This window comes from Notamacropus eugenii, chromosome 2 (genome assembly GCF_028372415.1).
Source record: "Notamacropus eugenii isolate mMacEug1 chromosome 2, mMacEug1.pri_v2, whole genome shotgun sequence".
Taxonomy (NCBI): Eukaryota; Metazoa; Chordata; class Mammalia; order Diprotodontia; family Macropodidae; genus Notamacropus; species Notamacropus eugenii.
The window spans coordinates 52013365-52038585 of NC_092873.1; the positions used below are offsets into that span (position 1 = coordinate 52013365).

General features: G+C 45.0%; 1 protein-coding gene across 11 annotated transcripts in view; it reads right to left on the reverse strand.

Moving 5' to 3' along the window:
• CUX1 (cut like homeobox 1) overlaps positions 1-25221 on the reverse strand; it is a 433849-nt gene that overhangs the window by 219045 nt on the left and 189583 nt on the right. The window lies entirely within an intron of this gene.

The window sequence follows — 25221 nt, forward strand, 5'->3', positions numbered from 1 at the left end:
ACAATGAATTAGCTGAAGGCTGGCTGCAAGCGCAAGGCTGTGTGTGGAGGGGACAGTGCACTGAAACTGAGGTCAGAAGACCAGAGTTCAAATGCTGCCTCCAATCCCGGGAGATCCTGGGAAGTGGCTTCCCTTCCCTGGGCCTCAGCTGATTCATCAGTAAAATGATTCATCAGATCCATCAGAGCCATGGACTCTACAGACCCCCAGCTTTAAATGTTAAGATCCTATGAATGGGCGCCCCAAAGGCCTTTCCAGTCACAACCCGGCGGGGTGGACAGCTGGGACTGGGCCAAGAATGGACTAAACTTCTCTTCTGTCCTTGGCCTTGTTGTTTTCTCCTTCTCTCTCAAATGAAAAGTTTGGACTTCATCATCTTGAAGGACCCTTCCAGCTATAAATCTGCACAACTCCCTGCTCATCATTTCAACTCCCTGCAGAGCTGGAAGGAGCAGAGGCCACGCGGCCAATTGTCTCCTTTGACAGAAATACATGTGGCCCAGAGAGAATCCCAGTTCTACAGCTGGAAGGGGTCTCATAGACCATCTAGTTCAACCCCCTCATTTCACAGATTACAAAACTGAAGGCTGTAGAAGAGAAATGGCTCCCCCAAGGTCAAACAGTAAGTGGTTCAACAACCACAAGAAACTGAGGCAGAGAGCAAATTGACTTCTCTCATGTTATATACAACCTCAGTATGAAAACAGGGATGAGAAAGCGAAACAAGCCCTTTCTGTAGGCTATTTTTCATCTGATAGATACCATGATGGCTGAGTTACTTTGAAAGTAATGTTTCTCAATCTTTTCTTTTCTTAGATAGTAGATGGACCTCTTCCCTTTAAATGAAACTTAAAAGCAGTAAAAAAAAGAAAAATAAGAGATACTTTAATATCTACTATTAATGGAATTGAATAATATAACACTGACTTAGAAATTCAGACTAATTTTGTCAGATAATAACATAGCTAATATTAATCTAATAATATATTGGGTGAGGAGGTGATTTTTTGCTATCAAATGATTCAGATTTGAGAACAATATTAGATTCTTTCAAAAATTTTTACTGATCACTTGCTGACTGAGTGATTTTTGTTTTTATATCGTGTTAATTTCTGGATGGAATACCCTCATATACTTTTACACAAACCCATCTGCCAGTGAATCTTCTTTTTTTACAGCATAAGCCTTAAAATCAGAATATTAGAAGGGTAAAGTAGATCATATCAACATATACAGTGTGGGCTTCCCTCCAGTCCAGGCAGCTGCCACTCCTGGCTTAGCAGGTAGGCAAACTCTACACACACAATTCCCCTCCCACATGCACCAATAAGGATCAAAGGAGGTATTTGGCCTGGGGCCTTTCCATTCAAGGAACTGTGTCCTAGAAAAAGGCCTCCCTCGTAGCAAAAAACAAAACAAAACAGTCATGGAGGAAAGTGGACAGTAGGTCTGCCATTTCACTCCCACAGTCCTCCACCTCTCCAAGGGAAGGGAGGAGGTGTACAGACTTAATCTCTTGGGTGGGGCCAAGATTGGTCATTCCAATGGAACAGCCCTCGGCTTTTTCCTTCCTATGGCTCAAATTACTGTCTATATGATTGCCTAGGTTCTGCCTACTTTAGTCTGTATCAATTCATTCCAGCCTTCATACAATTCTCTGAATTTCTTTCTGAGGGCACAGTAATCATTCCAGTTAGATGTCCATCGGTGGGCACTTACGTGGTCCTCAGGGTTTCTTGCTGCTGCAGAAGGGGCTGTCCTGAATATTTAGTTGTCTGTGGGACCTTCTCAGGGTCTACTCCCTGAGGTGCTGTCTGGATTAGAGGGTATGTTGTAGTTACCATTCTCACTTAATTCCAAATCATTTCCCAGAATGGTTGGACCACAGGAGAGCTCTAACAACCAACAGTCTATTAGTGCTTGTCTTCCCCAGCCCCTCCCAGCATTGCCCATGGAGACAGCAGGTGGACAAAGTCCTGGGTGCATGTCAGAAAGACCCAAGGGCAAATCTGGCCTTAGACACTTACTAGCTGTGCATCTCTCCAGTCACTTAAGCACAGCCGGCCTCAGTTTCTTCAAATGTAAACTGGAAATAATAGCACCTACCTCCCAGGGTTGTTGGGAGGATCAACTAAGACACTATTTGTAAAGTGCTTAGCACAAGGCCAGGCACGTAGTTAGATGCTACACAAATGTTTATTCTTTCCCTTCTCCATCTTTGCCAACTGGTTGCCTCTGAGGTGAAACCTTGAGTTGTTACTATTTCTTATTATTAGTGATTGGGACCAATCTTTCATTTGGCTGCTGATACAATCTAATTCTTTTGAAAAGAGTGTACAGCCTTTGACCACAATAACAGATTGAGAAAGCTTGTCCCATAAAATGTTTGACAACCATTTTCAGCACCCCATCTGAGAGTCTTTGGAGGGATTGCTTTAGCTCACTCCATCTCCATTTACAACAACTAAGAATTTTGTTTTAAAAACCACTGTTTCGCTTGAAAATGCTCTTGTAATTTTGCCAGAACCAAGGCGTGTGTGTGTGTGTGTGTGTGTGTGTGTGTGTGTGTATGTATGTGTGAATTTGGGAACATTCCAGATAAGTTTTTTGGGATTTCTGTAAGTAAAGCCAATCACAGATAACCACTGTATGTTAGCACTTCTTCTGTGTTTGGGGCTTTGGACTTAAACACAATTTGTGTGTGTCTGTGTTACCATTAGCATCTTGACTATTAACATTTCTGCTTCCTGGTCTCCTCAAACTTCCCAGTTTTGACCCATGATGGCATAAGCCAAGTTTATAATCAGGGGAGTAAACACCTCAATGTGTCTGGTGACTTGCTTTGCCAAAGACCTTCTTTACAACATTGTGAGGTCAGCAATAATGAATAGAGTTGGACGCTATTTATCACACACACACACACACATCCACACAACAGCGGCAGACAGACAAGGAATTGACTGGCACCCCCCATTATTGGGCACATCCTGTGACTGATTGCCAATCAATGAGAGGTCAACTTTCTGGTCACCTCATTGATCTCACCTGTCTCTGCAGTCTTTCCTTACTGGCTGAACGTACATGTTGCAAGTCACTGCCACTGACAGCCAAGGGATGGCCCTACCATATGGGATTGCCTGACATTTCAGTTCAGCTCTTCCCAGGACCCTATGGCCTGCTTCCTGGAACCCTAGGGTTGTACAGGTCTGCTTGAAAAATGCCACTCAGGAGGGTCCCTACGCCTCCAACCAAGAAACAAACTATGCAGTTTAGAGATCCTTGCGTCCATGTCCAAAGCACCTCTGATCACTGGCTGGGCCAATCACATTATTCAACTTACGTAAACAAATTGCTGAGTTTGTGGGGCATTTTTACAGGATGTGGTCGCTCCAAGCATGCAAGATTCTACATGCAGGAAGTTTGTATTTGCTCAGTGAAAGGACATGAAATTACATATTCTTTTTGTCCCCCATGCCACATACCCCCCCCCCCACCCATGCGTGGAATGATACTCTTTGTCTCCATCCTTATTAAAAAGGCATGAGGATAAATCTTAATTATAGTGCCTCTCCTCCGGACCTCAGTCAGAGCCATACGTAAGCACCCGCGATGAGCTCAGGCTGTAACCCTTCAAAGGCTAGGAAAAAATGACTCAGGCTCAAGGACCACTGGATGCTACATCTAGATGGGAAGAGATGTTAAGAAGCCCAGCCTCTCATTTCACAGATGGGAAAACTGAGGCACAAGGGGGTCATGATGTAGTATTGGAACCCAGGTCTTTTGGACTGAATTTAATTCTCTCCTGCACCACAACATGCTACTTTTCCGAAGTGTAGAATAATGAATGAAGGAAATTAACTGTTGGTGTCCTTAATTCCCAGATGGGATGCAATCCAATTATCTAGGAACATGGCAAGCATTCCCTATTTTACAGGTAAGGAAATTTTCTTGTCATCACACAGTAAAGTGAACACTAAGTATCCAAGGTAAGCTCACATCTCTCCGGTCAACTCTATATCAAGCCTTCTTTGTGTCCTACCACATGGATTCTGATGGAAATATAGACAAATAACAATGGGTAAAGAGAGATAAATGAGGGGTCCAAACACGGCTTTATGGGGAAAAAAAGAGAAGGGAAAGAACACATTCCCTTGGGAGAACCAGGGAGAGCTGCCTAGGGGAGGTGACAGCTGGGTGGAGTGTTGGAGGAAGGGAAGGAAGTCGGGACCAGGAAGGGAAGGTGGTGTTGTGGGGCACAAAGAACACAAAGAGGGTGAGTGTGGGAAATAAGACTGGTGAACCCACAACCTCCTCCATTTCCAAGCCCAGGCATCTGGGCTCTTCAGGTAGAAGAGTGACTATCAGGAAGATCCATCAGATGGGGAGAGACATAGTGAGAAGGCCAAAATCTTCAGGAGGCAACATTTGGAATTTGGGGGTTTGCTTCCACCCCTCAGCCCCCCCTTTTAAGAGTCTTGTGGCCTCTGGGTTCATTCTGGCATTGGGAATAGGAAGCCCAGGGTAAAAGCATAAATAAACCACACAGCTTCTAGCAGGGAGCTGGGCTTTCAGGAGGATCTCCTAACTTGGGAGTTTAAATCAGAGACGAATATTTTGCCCATCATGCCCACCCACTCACACCCTTGAAATAGTTTCAGGGAAGCAGCAAGGATGTATATATTTATCTAATGGGAGAATTTGCCAGAGCTTAAGCAGCAACCCCCAACTCCTGTTGAGCCCTTAGGGCCAAATTTGGCCTTTTCCTGTGTATCAAATCTGTGTCTATCTTTATAGAAACTTCAAAATCAAGAGTTGGCTAAATTAAGCAAAGGCTTTCTTTGACACAAGCTAACAAAAAATTGAGGGATGGATGAGTTAGCATATGCTCTTTTTTAGAGTTTGTATGTCATTAAGGCTGTACTCATAATTGGGAAGATGAAGAATATGCTTTTTCTTAATTAAAAATCAGTACAGAAATGAAATGTTCGTTCCTCAATACTTATTAGCTTTATACATTCTGAAATGAGACTTGCAAATGGAGGAAGCTACATTTTTCTTCCCTCTAAAATGAAATGTCCTTTGGAAGCTTTCTCAGGCAAGGCAAATCTCATCAAGTCACAATGGAGAACGTCCCAAAGGCCAGTCCTTTCCATCTCAGCCATCCGATTGGCACAATAATAAGCTCAGCCGGTCAGTTACAGATGGGAAATTGATGGGGGGTCAGGAAGAAAAAGGATACTGAAGAGAAGGGAATTTTTAGAAAACAAAAACTGAAATATTGATATTTGTTTAAATCTGGATTAATGTTTGATGGATAGGATGGGATAGTCCTGGATCTACAATTTCACTGGAGTGGGGATGCCCCAATGAGGAAACTTCCTATACCAACAGAAATGATAAAGCTCCACTTTGAAACTTTATTATAAATCAAAGTTGCTTGAGTGTTTCTGTGTCTTTGCTGGGGTCACACAGCCGGAGGTGTTAGAGGGGATCCTTCCAGGCCACCCCATTCTTATTCACCATGACACATTGCCTCTCATTAGTAATGGCAGGAGCTCAAAAGTCCGGAGACCCAGACAGGAAATGGGCTTACAAAGTGTTGGGCAAAGACTAGGAGTTCCACAGTTAAGATCAAGGCAGACTTAGGAGCCAATCCCATCCCTAAAGAGGGGCATTAAATGTCTGTTGAAAAGTCTGATGTCCCCAGTCTGTTCTTAGAAACAGAGAACAATAATTACAACTTGGACAGAAGAAGGGATGAGCCAATGGTTCCTCCCCTGTTCAGAGAGGTGGGGATTACAACTGAGGAACACAGCACATACCATTAGTATTCTCTGAGGCATTGGCTTGTTTTACTGAATCGCTTTTCTCACTATTTATTTTTCTTTTTTATTTCAAGAAATGACTCACCAGAGAGGGGGAAGGGATGCATTTGGGAAAGGTGATATAAAAACAAACAATATCAATAAAAAATTTTAAAATGCTCTTCAGTGGGGGAGGGAGAGAAAAGTATTTTTCTTAATTGAACAAATTAACTTCAATTTTTAAAAGAAGCAGTGGGCTATAATAGACAGGACCACTAGATTGGAGTCAGAGGAGGCAGTGGGTACAGCGGAAAGGGTAGTGATGGTGGAGTCCCAGAACCTGGGTTCAAAACCCCATGTAACCCTGAAGAAGCTACAAGTAAAGACTCTCTGTCTCAATTTCCTCTTCTGTGAAATGGGGGAGGGTGTAGGACATGGGGAGCCCATCTCTGGGACTCAGTTTCCTCCTGCATTACATGAGGAGTCAGGTAGTCAATCTTCAACATTCTTTCTAATTCCAACATTCTCTGATCCTTCAAGTCTCTGATCTATGACCCTATGAAAATAAGGAAGTAAACAGAACCATAAAATTTCGGAGCCTTGAGGGACCTTAGAAATACCCTACTCAGAGCTTCCGGAAAGGGTCTGATTTGCTACCACAGCAAAAAGCTGATTTATAGGGCTGGAAATGGGAGACAGAAGAACTATTGAAATTGCTGATAATTTGCCGTAGGGGACAGCACACAGGCCAGAACACAAGGGGAGAATTCCTAAAGTTCTCTTGGCGGAGGCTGTTGGTGGCAATGGACTGGTTGGTTTCCTTTGGACGCACAATGGCAATTCTAAGGGAGGAAAGCCAGCTAAAGCTGACTCAAACATAGATTTTTCTTTCTGGTGGAAAAGTAGAAAGGGGTGAGCCCAATAATAACACCTTGTCATTTATATGAAAAGCAGACTGGGCTGGGAGTCATGAAGACCTAGGTTCGAGTCTTACCTCTGAGATGGAGTGGCCATGTGGCCCCAGGCCAACCTCTTAACCTCTCAGGGGCCCCAAGTGTGCCAAGACTGTGAACTGGAAGGGAGCTTTAGGTCTGCATTAGCGATGGGAAGCTTTCACTGAGGGCTCTCCCCACACTGATAAAATCACATCTTAGGAGACCATCCAAGAAAAACAACAAGGGAAACTAAGCTCACTTTAGAAACACTATTTATAAAGTGTTTACATCTCCCCAAAGAGAACATAAGCTCCTGGAGGGCAGCAGATGTTTGGATTCTGTCTATGTGTCCCTAGTACCTGGCACACAGTAGACTTGGCCCTTAAAAACATTGAAGATCGACTGATAACATAAGCCACCTCCTGATTCTTTGAGACAGGTAGCACAATGATTGTCCACCTGTTTTACAGTTTGGGAAACTGAGGCTCACAAGTGATGGAATGGAAGAACATTAGAATACAGAGTTGGAAGAGACTGCAGAAGCCACAGTGCCCAGGGTGCAGGGTCTGCAGTCAGAAAGACCTGAATTCAAATTCAGCCTCAGACACTTACTAACTAGGTGACCCTGGTCCCCCTCCCCCAGATTTCCCTTTACTCCAGGAAGTGGCCCCAGGCAGCAGCCTGAGGACCAAGCCCTTGGCTCTCACTGAGCAGAGCCCAAGGCAAAAGCTGATGCTTGGACCCCATCCATCCATGGGCTGTAGCTTAGATTCTCCCTTGCCCCCTCAAAGGTAAGTGGGGGGGGGGGGGGGGAGGACAACAAGCTTCTTCCAGGTAAGACCAGGGGCTCCCCTGGTTCTCCTTTGCTTTATGCTAAACAACAGGTTCCACCCCCCCCAAAAGAGACAGGCCTCAAAGCTTAAACAAGTGCCTTCTGATTGGTGGATGTCCTTGGGGTTAGGCTAGGTGCTCAGAGGGGACTTCTGTCTTTATCGAAGAGACTCCCAAAGTGAGCTCATGTGTAGTGGCCTCTTCTATCAGGACAATGCTTTCATTGCTTGATATTTTAAAGTGAACTTTCTCATTGGCTTCTGATGCTCATTACTTCACAGGCCATTGGCAAGTCTCTTGGGGCCTCAGTTTTCCTGTTTGTAAAATGAAGGGGTCCCTTATAGCTCCAGATTCTTGAGATGAGCCCCCTCACAACAATGACCTGACCTAGGTGGGGTCAGGATTTGTGCCCTTTGACAGATAAGAAGCATAAGACAAATGATAAAATGATAATAGACCAGGGTGGGGAATCTGTGGCCTCAACTTAGATTTAGACCTTTTAGGTTTACAAAATGTGTAACACGTCTTCTCGTAGGATCCTCAAAGCACCCATGAGGTAAGTGTTCTTCCTACTCCCATGAGGCTCAGAGGACTGACTGAAGGACAGACCCAGGCCCCCAGGCCAGAACTTGGCAGGTCCCTGCACCACATCGTTCCCACTCACTAAAGGTCAGCATCAGAGGGAGAATCAGAACCCAGGCCTTCAGACTCCTCAGCAAGGCTTTAACCACCACACCATGCTGCTGACCAGCATCAGAGGTGGCATGTGACACACACCATCTCTATCCAAGAGAGCCCAGAACACTGGAATAAACGCACAGATTATCGACCAATGCAATAATAGGGATAAAGTTTAAGTAAGAAAAAAAAGAAATTGTCACGTGCCATAAAGACAAGGATTTCTCTCTAGGCCTGTCATTCTAGAGGTCTCAGGGGCCACAGGAGAACAGCGACAGCTGGAAGAGACTATGGATGCTGTTGAGTCCAAACACTGCTGCCCATTTTATTGAGGAGGAAACTGGTGAAATCACTTAAGATCATGGCTCCAGAGCCAGACGGACTCAGAGGACACGGAGCTCTGCCCCTTCACTTGGCACATGGGAAAACTGAGTCTTTAAAGTGGCTTGGCTGCCCAAGGTCACTATCTCTATGGGACATTCAGGGGTCAGTCCCACACTGAGCCTTTTGGCCCTGGGCAGCACCTTCGTCACAGCGTCCTGGGCAAGAACGAGGTTTCAAACTCCTTAAGCTCCAAGTCTACAGAGGTGCTGTCCCTATTGATGACCACTGGAAATTTTTGTGGCTCAAGTCTACAATGTGATTAGTATGAAAATCTCCTTCCCCCAATGTAGATCTGCAACCACTCTACACCTGGCAATCTCAGGGGCAGGGGGTGGGTGCACGGGACAGGGAGAGGGAGCACTTGGGGTTTAAATGACTTGCCCAGAGAGATGCACACAGACACAAGTCAGTGTGTGTCTGAGATGACTCAAACCCACATTCCTAACTCCAAGACCAGCTCTCTCCCCACTATACCATGCTGCCTTCTCCACTAAAATTATAAAATTCAGGCTGAAATGCTTTAAAATGTCGTTTGACTTACTCAGAGCTGGCAGGGAGGGGGAGAGGGATGGTAGCATTTTTCCAGTTAAATCTGAACCTTATGATTTCACAGGTTAATTTTAAATGTGACTTTCCTTTACAAAAAAAAAAAAAAAGATAACCAGAGCTGGAATCATTGCTTAATTCATGAATCCAGACCTAAAGAGGCATAAATGTATTAGGATAAAAGAGCTTTCTATCTACCTATACAGTCCTAGCATGTTTCCCATGATCAGTCCACTTGATTTTTAGTACTAGAGAGCCATATCATGTTTCCAGTGATGATCATAGGACAAGTTGAATTTCCAGTGGTGAGTGGGAAACATTGCTTCTTTCTTCATACATCGCTATCAAACCCAGACGAAAGCCAAAGCATCTTAAGTCCTTGGGGATGGAGATGGCTTACATATTGCTTCAAGTCTCCTAACGCTGCCAGTGTATTATGGAGTGGCCCACCAGCCTGCAGTCAGGGAGGTTACGAGCTAATGACAGGAACAAATACAAACCATTAAGAGACTTCTCCAATCAATGTGCTTTGGGGCAGAAGGCCAATAAAGACCAGCAAATTGTAGAGCGATGGGACAGAATCGTTCTGTCTGCACTCGACATCTGGCTGCAGGGTCTGAGGTAAGGAGCCACAATGAATACCAGAAGTCAAAAGAGAATCCTAAGAGTTAAGTCCACGTGAGATCAGAGCCTGGACCAAAAGTTCCCAGTTCTAATTTTATCTGAGTACGGCCATGTAAAAAGAACAGACATATTTTCTGGGCAAAAACAAAAACAGCAACGACCAACCCCAGGATTTCTCCCAGTTAGTGCATGGATACAATTCTTGGCAGAGTATTCCAGTTATGAAGAGATAACAGCAGCTTGATATTGCTGGGAATATTATGACTCTTCAAAAGACACTGGAACCAGAGGGAAAGAAGAAACAGTAGGAAGAAAACTAGGGTGGAAGTAAGCCCTCCTTCTGCCTTCCAAGGTTAAGGTTTTCTGTTTTCTGTTTTGTTTTTTAGTGATTCCTTATGCCCAGCTCAAAGTTCACACCAAAAGAACCAGCTCCTTGTTGTTTTTTAGCCTTGGATGACCCACTAAGACTTTCACGATCTGTAATCCCTTTTCTTCAGCTGAGCTGAACATACAATTGACAGATGCCAGCGTCCAAGATTAAGTATCTCAATTTAAACACACCACGCGGCATAGCATTCAAATTTAGCAACAGTTCTCACGGAAATTGGTACCCCACCCTCCACCTGCCCACTGGCAACCATTTATAGGAAGAGAATGTGACCCACTGATTTGGAAGGATCATCAACTATTGGGATGATTAATAATGAACAGTCATCAAGAAGCCAGGGTTAGCTATTATTTGAACAGGGAGAAAGCAAAGTCCTCACTGTCTAGAAATGTACATAAACAGAGATCCAAGGACCACAGGATGGCTGAATGAACTACAAGAGGCCAGAGAGGTCATCTGGTCCAAACCCCTCATTTGACAGATGAGGAAACTGAGGCCAAGGGATCAGAAGTGATTTATCTAAAGTCATGTAGGTACTGTGTTAATAGTGAGATCTGCACCCAGGTCCTCTACACCAACAATTATCAGTGTGGTCTGCAGATACCTGGGCATCTCCAAAAGCCTTTCAGGGAACTGGAGGTCAAATCTATTCTCATAACAATATTAAACTAGGATTTGCCTATTAAAATACTCCTTTTTCCAGCTGCCTATCTGTATGAGGCTAGATCCCTTCATACTTCAACCAAAACAAAAAACCACAACAGACTGAATGCAGATGCTGATATGAGAACCTAGCTATCTTCTATTAAGGTAGACATTAAAGAGATCTGCAAAAATGCGCCAAATAATGGTACACTTCAATATTTTATTTTTGTTTCAGAAAATAGTCATTTTTCATAAAAATATTTCACATGTGATGGGTTCATGAGTATTATTTAACTGAATTAATTTTTTTAAAAAAAGATCAGTTTCCATTTCTAATACTGTAAGTAATGATAGCTCTAGCCTACAGAAAGAAAGCTTCTTTGGGCTCATCAATAATGTTCATGAGTATAAGGCAGTCCTCAGTAATTTTTAAGAATGGCAAGGAGTCCAAAGTTTGAAATTATTATGCTAAATCATGGGAGGAGGAGTCGCCATCCTTTCCTAGAACTAGTTCTGTTTCAAAGGGTAAAGAATTGACATCAATTTTCCCCCTTAAAATATATGTTCACTGAAGACAAGGACAGTCTTTTTGTCTTTGTCGTCCAGCAGCGGACCCTAGGAGGCACTTCATAAATGCTTGCCTTGCTGACTGACTCACTGTGGATAAGCTGGCTTGGATGTCAGATGGTCTACTGAATGGAGGGTCATGGCTTGGTTCAACTCAAACAAGAAAGGAATAGGAGGGATGGGGAAGCAGTAAATGTATGAGAGGAAAGAGGAGGAGAATTTGACTGAACTGTTGGAGGTAGCAGTGATGTAAATGGGGGGGGGGGTCTCCATCTATGGTTGGGAAGGGCTGGCAGCTGAGAACCAGGACCCTTGAGCAAAGTTCCCCTGGTATCATCTATCAATCCTCCCTTTTTGACCCTAATACTTTTGTATGAGCATAAGCAGTATCCTCCCTTTAAAAATCTGGCCCTTGGCACCCATTTTTCTTATGAAATGACTTTATTAGATTAATGGAGCATTGGTAATACCTAATTAACAATGAGATTGAGTTTTTCAATGGGAAGGGAGTTCTGCATAAAGAAATTATAGGAGAATTCCACTGCTCTCCAGGAGCCCAAGGCAGGTAGTACAGTAGCTTTGGCCATGGCTGCTAGGGAGGGGTCCCTGCTCAAAGACACTAGATGTCTTTGTTAGGAGACTAAGAGTATGTGTGAACCAGGCTAAAGAAAGGTGTGACAGCCTGAGAACAGAGGGAAGGGGCTTTGGTCTGTTTGCTAAGCTAGAGATGTTAAACTGCTGTGCACATGCTTCATTTCCTGCATGGTTTGGAAGAGGCCCAGGCCTAGAGACGACTGTTCCGATTCAGCTAAGATTTCTGTTCTTCCACCTGTCCCCAACAGTCCTTGCCTTTCATTGAGGCCCCCCCAGCACAGCTCAGAGGGGCCAATCAGGGATGAGAACGGGGCCATGAGGACCACAAGCACCATCACTGAAGTGATGCTCAATTCATCCATGAATCAGTGAAGGCACCAGCCACCCAGGCTCACCTATGACCACCAGGGCTGTCAGGGGGGCAGAAGAACACTGACTTGATCCTGAGGTCCCAGGTTCAAAGCCCACCTTTGCCTCTCACTATCTGAGGGATATTGGGCAAGCCACTTAAACCTCTCTGAGCCTCAGTTTACTCATCTGCAAATCCAGGGGGTTGGTCTCTATGGCCTATGAGGTCCCTTCCAGGTGCTGGACATGGAGTTAGGAAGACCTGAGTTCAGACCCTGCCTAAGATACTTACTGTGTGACCTTGGGCAAGTCCCTTAACTCTCCTAACCTCATTTTCCTCCTCTACAATGTGGGTATAATAACAGCACCTACCTCCCAGGGTTGTTTTGAGGATCAACTGGATGGAAAGCAGTTTACAAACCTGGACGTGCTCTATAAATGTAAGTGATCCTGCATTATTAGTTGGTGAACCTGGGAGCACAAGGGCCTCCGAGGTCACCTTCAGCTTCTGTATCAGTGACCCTAAAATGAGTCCCTGAAACATCACTCCCTCTCCAAGGCCTCGGCAGCTTAGCTCCTTCCCTTCAGCCCCCTCCTCTGCCTGGTCATGGCTCTTCTGGGCACTGGGCATCACCTTCTCATTGACATTCTAGCTGTCTGTGACCTGCTCTCTTCCCTCCTTCTTGATATTACCTTCCTGAACCATGTACTGAAAACAAGCCTGGTTGTGCTGAAGGCATTTATTTATTACATGGCTTTTTTAAAAGGATTTTCATCTGGCTTTCACAACTAGAAACAGAAGAATTAACCAACAAGTACACATTACACACACACACACACACACACACACACACACACACACACAGAAAGCTAGACGTACAGGGCAGATATGTATATGTGTGTGTGGGGAGGGAAGGAGGTGGTCTATAGAGTGAAACTAACAAGGATAATGTGGGTCACCAGGCTCTCTGGAAGTCAGAAGTCTTATTAAGCTCTGGCTGACGTAATCTGGGCAGCACATCTGAGAGTCCAGAAGAAGGTGACCCAGATGGGGAAGGGTTTCAAGTTTATGCCAGATGAGGGCCAGCTGACAGTAGGGTTGGTCTGCAGGAAAGAAGGCTGCCTTCCCATCCTCAAAGAGTGGGCATGAGAAGAGGGCCCCGAAGGCAGACCCAGGAGGACTAGGGGGCAGACGCAGAAAGGCCGACTTAGTCTCATAGGCCCATGGAAACCTTCAAGCCTTGTGCTGCAGGGGTGCAGCTCATGCCCTGGACAAATCTGGCTGGAGTCGATCATGGAAAGGAGATCCATGGGGCCTGACAAGAAGGGAACAGGAAGTCGCCCTGGGCAGCTGGCACCATTCATGTGGCAAATGCAGTGACCCTGCCTGGTAGCTGGGGCCCAGGCCCAAACGCCATCTCCGGCATGCTCTGACATCCGTGGGCCTCAGCGACCTCCTCTGTAAAACGAGGGATGGGACAAGCTGACCTCCAAGGGCCTTAGCAGTTTTCACTCCAGAGTCCCAAGTCCCACCACACGGCCCAGACACTTGGATTTTTGTAAGTAGCTGGATGACCTGGAAAGAAAGGCTCCTAAGCCAGACCAGAAGTCTGTCACGTTCCCGTTGGAGGCAGCAAACAGAATGGGCCCTTCAGAGGCCTGTGTGGGCCACTCGGCATCTGACACCAGGGCTCTGACAGGCCCGCAAAATGAAAACAAATCGTGTTCTCGCATGCCTTGGTTCATGCGGCAAATGCCCAAGAAGCCCCCACTGTCAGTAACCAAGAGGATGTTAGAAATAATTATCTACGGAAAATATTAGATTTGCTCTGGACTGTTCATTACCCACAATGGTTTAATAGGCCTTTTATTGAATCGCTGCAGAGCTCTGGGCCTAAATCAATGCGGTGTGAGCTCGGAATTTTGATGTATGCTGTTGACTTCCAAAACACAGAGCAATTTGTAATCGCTTTGGCTCACTGTTGTTTTCAAAGCTCCTGCTACATCACAAGCATTTATTTCTGACCACAAAATTACATTTATTCAACAGAAAGCAGCTCAGGGTCTTTAAGAGGTTAACTTCTGGAGGGCTTTGGCTGCTCTCCAGGCCCGGGCGAGGAGCTGCGCTCATGTAAGGGCCGTGCACGGCGGCACCCCCGGGCTGGCCGTGATTAATAGACTGCTGAATGCACTCTTACCCGCGTGCATACACTCCTCACTGCTGAGCTTCCATAGATCATGGACTTATCCTCCAAATATCTGACTGAAATTGAATTTGGCTTCTCTCTCAACCGTTCACTTCCTCTGTTATGCAAGGTTATATCCTTTTCTGCATGAACGGAATCAAACCAGCTGCAACTTGGGAGAAGAAAATGTGTTTTCAATTATGGAGCTGGCCTGCATGCTGAACCACAGATCTACTGCTCCCTGATTGAGCCATCACGCAGCAAACCCACAGTAAAAACTGTATTAATTAGGCCCCTGAATTGACTGCAAAGAAATACACACACATGCACACACACATACACACGCGTGCGTGCACACAAACGTGTGCATACACGCATGCACACACGCACAAGTATGCACACACATGCGCATGCACACACACGCATACATACAACAGAACCCCAAACCCTATTCACACCAAGCCTGAAGCCAAAGCGAGGTCCAGCCTGGGAAAAGGGCTGCCCACGATTCAACAGGAGCACGAGCACATCACAGAACAAGGACCAAGAGCTGGAATCGACCAGTCATCAGCACGCGTTTGTTGAGGACCTACTACGTGCCAGACCCTGCACTAAGGCCTAGAGATAAAAAGGCAGGACTGCCTGGATGCCTCCTAGAGACACAGCATGGGGTAACTTCTTTGTTGTTCGGTTATTTCTGGTTGTATCTGACTCTGGGTGATACCATTTGGGGTTTTTTCAGGCAGACTCTGGAGTGGCTTGTCATCTCCTTCTCCAGCTCATTTTACAGGTAAAGAAACTGAGGCAAACAAGGAGAAATGACTTGCCTGGAGTCACACAGCTAGGAAGTATCTGGGGCTGGATTTGAATTCACGAAAATGCATCTTCCTGACTCTAGGCCCTGGGCTCTGTGCACTATGGTTCACCTAGCAGCCTCTACAGTTTCCTCACCCTGGGGGTCTCTACCTATCTGTGTAGGCACTGTGTTAAATGCTGGGAACAGAAAGACAAGAGTGCTAGAACTTATGGCTCTTATGAGGATGGCCTGTATCTTCATTTTCAACCCCAGCACTTGGCACATGGTGGGTGTTAAGAGCTTACTGACTAAGTCAAAAACACAAGGGAGACCACTGTCATGCCCTGAAGGAAGTCAGTCCAAACCCCTTATTTTACAAATAAGGAAATGAGGTGGCTAAGTGACTTGTGCCCAAGGTCACACAGGTACGAGTGTCTTACTGAACTGAATTAAACAAATCTTTCCTAGTGGCCTTCTATGTGCAGAGCAGAACCAGGCCCCACAGAAAACAGAAAGAAGTTTGAGATGCCATGCCTAGCCTCAGAAAGCTTGCAATCCAGCCAGGGAGGGGAGATCAGGCACCTGAGCACAATGAGGGGACAAGTGAACTGTGGAGACAAGAAAGGGATCATGGGAGGAAGGAGAACTTCTGTCAGCACCTGGGGGGTCCTCAAGGATGGGGAGGGAGAAGACGTGGAAGATAAGTGGAAGGCTGGGGCTGAGACAACGGGGAGTAAGGGCTGTGTTTGAAAGGTCAGGAAACCCCAAGTGAACAGAAGCAGCCATTAAGGCAGGAGACAGGGCGCTGGGGTACACAGCAGGAAGAAGCATCATAGCTGGGGCAAGGGACAGCCTCTCAGTGAAATGAGAGAGCTGGATAATGCGGCTTCTAAGGTTCTTGCCAAGTCCACACCTATGATCCACTGCCACAATCATCCAGTTTCATGGGCTTCTCCTCTCCCATCAATTTTCTTTGGCTGTTCTCCCATATTATTCCATATTTCAGGTCATTTTGTCTTTATATCATCAATGTTTCTGCACACACAGACAGATAGACAGACAGACAGACAGACACACACACACACACACACTGTGGCCACAGGCTTAGATCTATTTACTTTGAACTTTGTGAATTCTATTGTTTTCCTTAGGGCACTTAACTCCCAGGGCCTCAGTTTCCTCATCTGTAAAATGAGGGGGACTAGACTAGATCTAGAGCTATGATCCCATGAGAGAGCTAGAGTGGAGCTAGAGTCTGGACTTTATCCTATAAAAACAGAATATTACTCTTAGAAGGGATTCTTGGAAATGACCTAAGACAAAACTCTCATCAAAAGCCCATCAGAGAAGAAAGTTATCCAAGCTCTGATGAAAACAATTCAGGTGACAGGACCTCCCCACTTTACCAAAACACTGTATTTCTGAGCAAATCGAATTGTTACAAAGTTCTTTAGGCTAAGCTGAAATTGCCCCCATCACCCAGTAGGCCCATCTCTCTCCTCAAAGTGACTCCCAGAATGGAACCTAATATTAGGTACCACATGACCAGTGACCTAACCTCCTACCTAACTTCCTTTCTGTCGTTAACACTAGAAGAACCAGATGTGTCAATTGATGTAAAAATTTTATTATAATTTATACTTGCAAATAAAACATTTCACCTATTTCTCTTTTCTTTACATTGTGGATTAAAAAACAAAATCAAACTCTGTGGCGATTGATGTTCCTTGTCCTTTGGGGAATCCCCTGGTTCTCATCCTTTCTACAGTTGATATTCACTTTTCTATAGTTGTATCACATTTGTGATTAACAATGAGTTTGCAGTCAGCTAAAACTCCTCAATATTTTTTTCCAGATTCTCCCACTACACTTCTATCTAATTTAACAAGCATTTCTTCAGCATCTGCTCTCTGTCAGGTGCTCAGTTATAATCCCACAGATGGTGGCTTTAAAAGCAGAAGAGAGAGAAGGAATCTGGGAGTTAGAAAAATCTAAATTTAAATTCTCCATGTGTGACCTTGGACAAGTAATTCTCTGGCCCTCACTTTCCCCATCTGTATAAGGAGAGGATTGGACTTCTTGGCCTCTAAGCTCCTTTCAGGCTCTAAATCTATACAACCTCAGGACCCTGAAGAACAAGACAGCTGGATCTGCTGGGATTGAGCTTCTGCGGATGTTTTACAAAATGGCGGGCTTTGTGCCAGCCTCCAAGAAATTACATCTCGTTAGTTTCGGCTTACCACTTGATATTTGTGAAATACTGATTTGTTTGGAAATACCTGAAAATATCTCAGTGAAATACTGGAATAGTGAATAGCTGTGATTCTGCCATCCAAAGTATCAGCCAGGCCTTCCAGCTTTGGGACAATTGAAAATTTGAGAAACACGTCCTCTATATTCACGCATGATAATTTAACAGAAATGTTGAAACAGAGCTCAGAATCAATATAGACCATTGTTGGCAAAGAAGACCAAAAAAAAAAAAAAAAAAAAAAGAAGAGTCAGTGTTGGAGGGGCTGTAGGAAGACAGGTATGCTAATACACTATTGGAAAAGCTGTCAATTAGATCAACAATTCTAGAAACAAACTTGAAGTTCTATAGGAAAAGCAATTAAAGTACCCGTTCCTTCCGACCCAGCCAGCCGATACCCTACAGAAGTCAAGGGAGGTTTTTGTTGAGGACAAAATATTCATAAAGCAGCACTCTTTAGTAGCCAACACTGGAGACAAAGGGGGTGCCCGTAACGTGAGAATGGAAGAAAAAACTGCTCTAAGTAAACCCAGCAGACTGTCAACGTGCCATAAGAAATGATGACGAGGAGGATTTCAGAGAAACCTGACAAGGCTTGTCCAAAGTGATGCCAAGCAGAGAAAGCAGAACCAAGAGGAGGAGACACATAATGGGGATGAGAGCAGAAATGGCAAAAAAAAAAAAAAAAAAAAAAAAAAAAAAAGGCCGACCTGAGCAAGAATGAGTTCCAATGAACCATCCTGTCTCCAAAGAAAAAAGGATGTAAAGTGCATCTCTCCTCTCAGGACAGTGAGGGACAATGGGCACAGGACAGGGCAGGCTTTGTCACACTTGGTCTTTTCTGGAATTCCGGCCTTCTCCCTACCCTCCCTTTTTGAGGACTGGGCACCTGTGGGGCTCCAGTTTCCTAGTACATCTTTCATTCTTGAATTCCCAAGGACAGAGCTGCACTGGTGATACCTGAAAATGCCTTTTAATTCCCTAGAATATAATTCATTTGGGTCTCAGCAATTCATTTAAGGAAATAATGTTAGGGTGGAGGGCAAAAACACTGGCTAGCCTCAGTGAGAGGAACCAGAGCTGGTATCTCCCAGCCCTTCAGGGGCTGGCCTACTCCCGGCTCCTGCCCTAGAGCCTGAGGTCTGGGGGAAGTCTAGACTGCTCCCTCCTCCTCCCTATCCCCTCCTTGGGAAGGATTCCAGCACAGCCTGCCAGGAGGACATGCCCCACCCCACCTCGAGCCCAGAGAAGGCTAACGAGGGTTGCTCCCAAGGGCCTGGCAGGCTGTCAAGAATTGTCTCAACAACAAAATCTCATTGGTACGACATGCTCGGAGCTCGCCTGCCGTCTCCAGATGACTTGGCTCCTGCCTCATCACTCCCGCCTCACCTTGGAGCTATATCTGCCCATTCCAATCTGTCGGCTATCTTGACGTGGGTTCTTGGGGCATGTCTCTGCTCCTTCTCCTGGATCTTGGTAGGCTATGATTGGGCTCCATCCCAAGGGTCCTGATGCTGCCATTGTGAAGGGACGGGGCAAATGTGACCTAGCTCACAAGTCCAGCTGAGGTTCTGGATGAAATGAGGTACCCCTTTCCCAAAGCAAGCTTCAAATTCACCTGAACCATGTTTGGCTCACCCTTTATATTAGGGAGTTTGTTGTCAGAGAAGGCAGAACCAAAATGGGGCATGAAGAGTTTTCCTGCAATCCATTAAAAAAACAAAAACAAAAACCTTGCCCGAAGAACAGTCCATGGTGGCGCAGTATGTGGAGGATGACCTGAGTTTGAAGCCAACTTCAGACACACACTCACTGGGAGACCCTGGGCAAGTCACTTAAATGGTTTGCCTTATTATCCTCATCTATATAACAGTGATAATAATAGCACCTACTTCCCAGGATTGTCATGAGGATGAAAAAAATAATACAAATAAAGCATTGTGCAAACTTTAAAATGCTCTTATTAAAATTTCTTGCTCACTTTCTCATTTGGAACTCATATTTTTCAAAGCCCTTTTTTGTCCCTTACTGTTTTCCCCAGCTTTTAACACTCTTCCTTCTCAGGATTCCTCATTTCTCTCTTTGTAAATGATCCCTCCATCCCCTCCCCCAACTAGGATGCAAGTTCCTAGGCCAGGGAGTGTTCCATTTCCTGTCTTGTCTCCTCAGCACCTGGGCCAGAGCCTAGAACGCAGTTGGCTTTTGATGTCTGACGCTGAATTCCAAGCCCCTGTGCGTTGGGAGTTTATCATTCTCCTAGTTTTTTAATGCTCTCCTCCAGATCCTGCAGCTCCTACCTGTTCATATCACCCTCTGCTGCGGGCCATTCTTTAAATGTTCCAGAGAACGTATCTTAACCCCCTAGCTTGCTGTTGGTGTTTATCAGGGTGTTTATCATGTCTTTATGTTCTCATGTTTGGGGGCCTTATACCAATCTACAAGAATTCCACTTTCCTAACCTGTAGGAGAGAATTCACTTCTCCTCCCTGGGTCTCAATTTCCTCGAGAACTAAATGGTCTCTAAGGTCCCTTCCCACTTCAGAGCTAAGATCTAACTGACAAGTTCTGTGATATTTTATGTCTGAGCTTCCATGACATGAGGAGGTTGGCCTAGATAACTGATCTGCTCTGAGCCTCAGTTTCCTGATCTGTAAAATGAGAGGATTAGACCAGATGACCTCTAAGGTCCTTTTCAGCTCCTGATCCACGTTCCTAGATCTGATCATGTCTAGAATTCCCTATGTCAGTTGTGGTAAGCTCAAAGATGCCAAGTCATTTTCTCTCAAAGTTGCCAATACTTCTACATAGATCAGTGCTGAATTCTGATCCAAAACCATGTCCAAAACAAGGAAAGGAGGAAGAGCCCCTGCTTTGGCAGGGGGCAAAAAGATTAAGAACTCAGACATGGCACATCATGTCCTATAGTCGATTGGAAAAACAAATGACTCACAAAATGCATTTATTCAAGTGAAGGTGATAAAAATTTCCATCCTGGCTCTGTTGGGTCTCTAGGACTTACAGAGAACAGACTTCCAAAAGGTGGGTACTGTCACCGATGGAAAAAACAAATGCTCCAAATCCCAGCCCAGGCTCTTTTGAAAAGGGGACAGAAAGATGGAGAAGTATCCATAGACAGAGTCCAAGCCATAAGTGCTACGCGCTTCTCATCCTGCCTACCAGGGGAAGAGTCCATGGGAATTGTGTATGGAGACACCAGACCCAGTCATGGGTCTGCCCCAAACTGACTATAAGCCATTGAAAGTCGTTGTTTCTTTATGTATTAAATGAGTAGCTGAGTCTGGTCATTTCTAAGGTCCCACAACTTTCAGAATTCAGGGATTCTAAGTGACCACAAAGCACTGGTAAGTAATACTGGTAAGTAATAGCTAACCTTATACAGCACCTACTGTGTGCTAGGCATAATGATTTCCTAGGCAACGGCATCTGGAAGGGCCATCCTTTTGCTGAGGATGCTTCTGGTTTCTGGACACCTAAATGCAATAAACTGGGGGTGACACCCAGACTATTGAGCCAACTCTCTCCAGCGCATTTACTGACAGATTTTAAATCTGCAGCTCAGTGCACAGATGTGCATGATTACTATCTACTATGTATGTATATCTACACATACACATAGATTACTATCTATTCCACATGTGAACAGGATACACACACACATGCGCACATGTACGCACACACACACGCGTGCACGCGCACACACCCCACTCCATACTGTCCATGTGCACAGATAGGCCACTGAATGAGTCTACTCTTTATTGCGGAAGAGGAGAAGCTTTTATTCAGTACCTACTATGTGCCAGGCAGCATGTTTAGTGTTTTATAAATATTACTTCGCTTGATCCTCACAACAATTCGGGGCAGGGGGGCACAATTATTATCCCCATTTTACAGTTGAAAAAACAGGCAAACAGAGGTTGAGTGACTTGCCCAGTGACATCACTCAGGTCTTCCTGACTCCAGGCTCATCACTCTATCTAATGTGCTATAATATAGCCTTAAGAACTCTCCTCCAATTTATCACTGTCACTGATTTTTCAGTCGGTCATTCATGAAAAGTTTGAAAAAGCAGCGGTGGTCACTAGAACTGAGTACAGTGTCATTAAGAACAAAATGGGCCCCAGGTTAATCGGTCCTATACTTGCTGCCCCTGACATCGTCTCTCTCGACTTCTAGGAGACACTGGAGAGCCCAGCCTGGAGGTCCCTGTGAATGATGAATGCATGAATGAAGCATTCATGAAGGACTGACCATGTATCGGGCACTGTGCTAACTGCTACAGCTACAAATGCAAAAAGCAAGACAGTCTCTCCTCTCAAGGAGCTGATATTCTCATTATGGAAGCAAAAGAAAATACCACGTGTCAAGGGAGGGCATTTTGGAAGGCATAGACCCTTGGGGTGACAGACTGACTTGTCATTTCCAGGAACGGTCTGGTCGCTCTGACAAGCGGTTCCAGAGCTCGAGGTGAAATGAAGGGTTGGGGTACCAGCTCTGTGCCAGTGCAGGGAGGGGCCACCTGGGGTTCAACAATTAGAAGCCTGGGGTATTGGGGCAGGAGCTGGACAGGGAAAGGAAGGGCCAGTTAAAATGAGAAGCAAGGTTTCCTTCCCAGTAATCTCTCTCCTCATACTTTCTTAGCCCTGGCTGCAGCGCTCTGGAGCTACCCAGAGGAGGCCTAATCCTGACATTATGTGACAGCTACTCCCCACCTCTGGTGGTTGCTACAATAGTCTTTCCAATGCCCTTATGGTCACCATTTCCAGACAAGGCATCTCCAGCTCCTTCCATGGATACACACATTACGTGGCCTCCCTCACCATCCTGTTTACTTCAGTCCAGAATGCCAATGTCCTCATGAAAACCCATCACCCAGAAATGATCTCAGGGCTTGGTGCCCAGCAGAGCTCCCTGGGACCACCATCTCCCTCGATCTGGACACTTGGATTAATGCTGCCTGCCTGAAATCCAATTAGCTTTTTGGCAGCTACGTTGCCATGCTGACTCATTGACTGCAGGTAGGTACTTGGAAAGATGGCCATGGTGAGAAAAAGTCAAGAAACAAGGTTATTGAAGGGATAGCTGAAGGGGCAGGGGATGTTCAGCCTGGAAAAGAGGAGGAAGGCACATGGACATCCTCACGATTCTCAAGTATCTGACGGGCTGCCAGGCAGATGAGGGATTAGGCTCACTCGGTGAAGCTCAAAAGGCAAACCAAGACTTTCTGGGAGCCATCTCAACAAAGGGAGCTGTCCTTCTGACACCTGGTGCTATTCAGAAATGGGGCGGGTGGCCTCACGCTGCAGGCAACCTTCAGGACTGTCAAGAAGATGGTGCATTTGATGAGACAAGGTTTAAGGGACCTTCCCATACTCTGGGTCTCTGAATTAGTAATAACAATATTTATTATGAACAATACTATCTAGTCTTACATGACTTCAAAGTTTACAAAGTTTATATGTGATATAAAGTTTGTAAAGCACATATATAAATATTTATGATTTACATATGTATGTGCATATATATGTGTGTTATGTACACACATATGCATGCATGTGTGAATGCATACACACACACCTCATTTGATTCCACCAATATGTATCAGTGTGAGGTAGGAGCTATTATCATCCCTGTTTTGCAAGTAAGGAAACTGAGGCTGGGAGCAGTGAAGTGACTGGCCCAGGGTAACATAATTAATAAGTACCTGAGGCAGGATTGAAATTCAGGTTCTCCGGACTCAATAAAAGGAACTGGTGGAAAGTTTACCACGTGATAAACACCATGCCCCTTCCTCTCTCAAGGGGCTCACTCTGGAATGGGGGGAGGCAGCCCATAGGGGAGGCTGGAGCGGCAGGGCAGGTAGAAAGGTTAGTGGTCCTTAGGGCTCAGTCACAAGGCAGAAGGTAGGGATAGTCATAGGGACAATACCCTATCTCCTCCTGATGATGCTGAACTATTGGGCAAGGCTGGAGTCAAAAATTTTCTTTCATGGTTTCCAGGAGCTGGGGCTACAGCCACATCTCTGGGGGGCTGCTCCCCGGACGATGTCAGACAAGCACTGCTCTCCATGGCATTCGTCATGCCCATGGGAAGGAGCATCTCTCATTCTAACACTCTGCAGGATCACTGTGGATACTCACAAAACTTTCAAGATGAGTCTGTCCCAAAAAAATGAATCTGAAAAGCCCAAGTCCCTCAAGGGAACAGACTTGATTTAAGAAGAGCTGTATTATGGGCATAATTTAGGCTCCATGGCAGTGGAGAATGAACAGGGGGCTCCACCAAATCATTTTCATGTAGTCATAAAGACCATCCAAGTGCTCTACTCCTGGATTTCATCTGAGATCTCAAAGCACATTACAACCATTTCAACTACCATTGAGGCCCTAATCAGTATCAGAGGGTTTTAAAGCTTAGAATTAGTACCAAAAGCATACCATAGCAAACAAATAAAAGACCAGCCAACAGCAGAAAATCAATCTTATCTTGAGTTTCTGTGAATGTCCTCGGATGGAATTATTTCCTTGGAAATCATGATATTCATCAATTACTTTATAACTGCTAGAGGGGATCACATTTTTGAATTAATTCTACGCTAAAGTCTCCTTTTTCAAAAGAATTTTCACCGCATCCATTGCAGACAAAAACTCTGCCCTCAGATTGCTCAAATACTACTTCCTGGTAGCTAATGGCAATTGACTATTTGGTAACCAAAACAGTCTTTATCTGCAATTTTGTTTGATTAAGACAGCCAGCCACAAAATACCAACCGCGTTCAGCCATTTGTACATATTCTTACATTTGCATCATGTGATACAGAAGGGGACAAAGAAGCTGAATAATTCTCCTTCCTGGGGGCAAACACCATCAGAGGTAACAGGTAGCTTGCATTCAGTTAATTGCTGGGTTATATGTTGCAGTAATGTTCCGCAGTGTAGAAAATGGACCTTTATCTCAAAGGGAAATTTCAAAATAACATGGGGTCCCTAGAGCTTTCAATAATCTTTTCCTCTCCACGAAGCATTTCAAAAGCTGGGGTGCTCCGTGTCACAGTGATCTCGACTCCTCCACAGGCTATGAGACTAGTATCTCTACAATTGCACATAAAGAAAGAATGAGGCAATTCAGGGTCTAGGTAAGCTTGTACTTAGACACACACACACACACACACACACACACACACACATACACACACACGCGTGCGCAAGCAAGGTCACTGGAGTCAGAGGACCTGTGCTCAGATCCCACCTTCTACCTACCTGACTTTTAACTAGTCACTTAAATACTTCAGTCTTGTTTTTCTCATCTGTACAATAAGGGAATGAATTAGATGGCCTCTGAGGTTCCTCCCTGTTCTAGATCTGTTATTCATTTTTAAAAAAATTTAAATTAAAAAAACATATTTTCAGGTCCCAATTCTCTCTCTCCCTCTAACTTCTCTCCCCACATTGAGAAAGCAAAAAACCCAGGATCCTCATTATACATATGAAGTCCCAAACATTTCCTTGTTGCAGGGTGGGGAGGGAGGGGGAAGCAAGAAAAATAAAGAAAAAAATATACTTCAGTCTGCACTCAGAGTTCATCAGTTCTCTCTCTGTAGGTGGATGGCATTTTATATCATGAGTC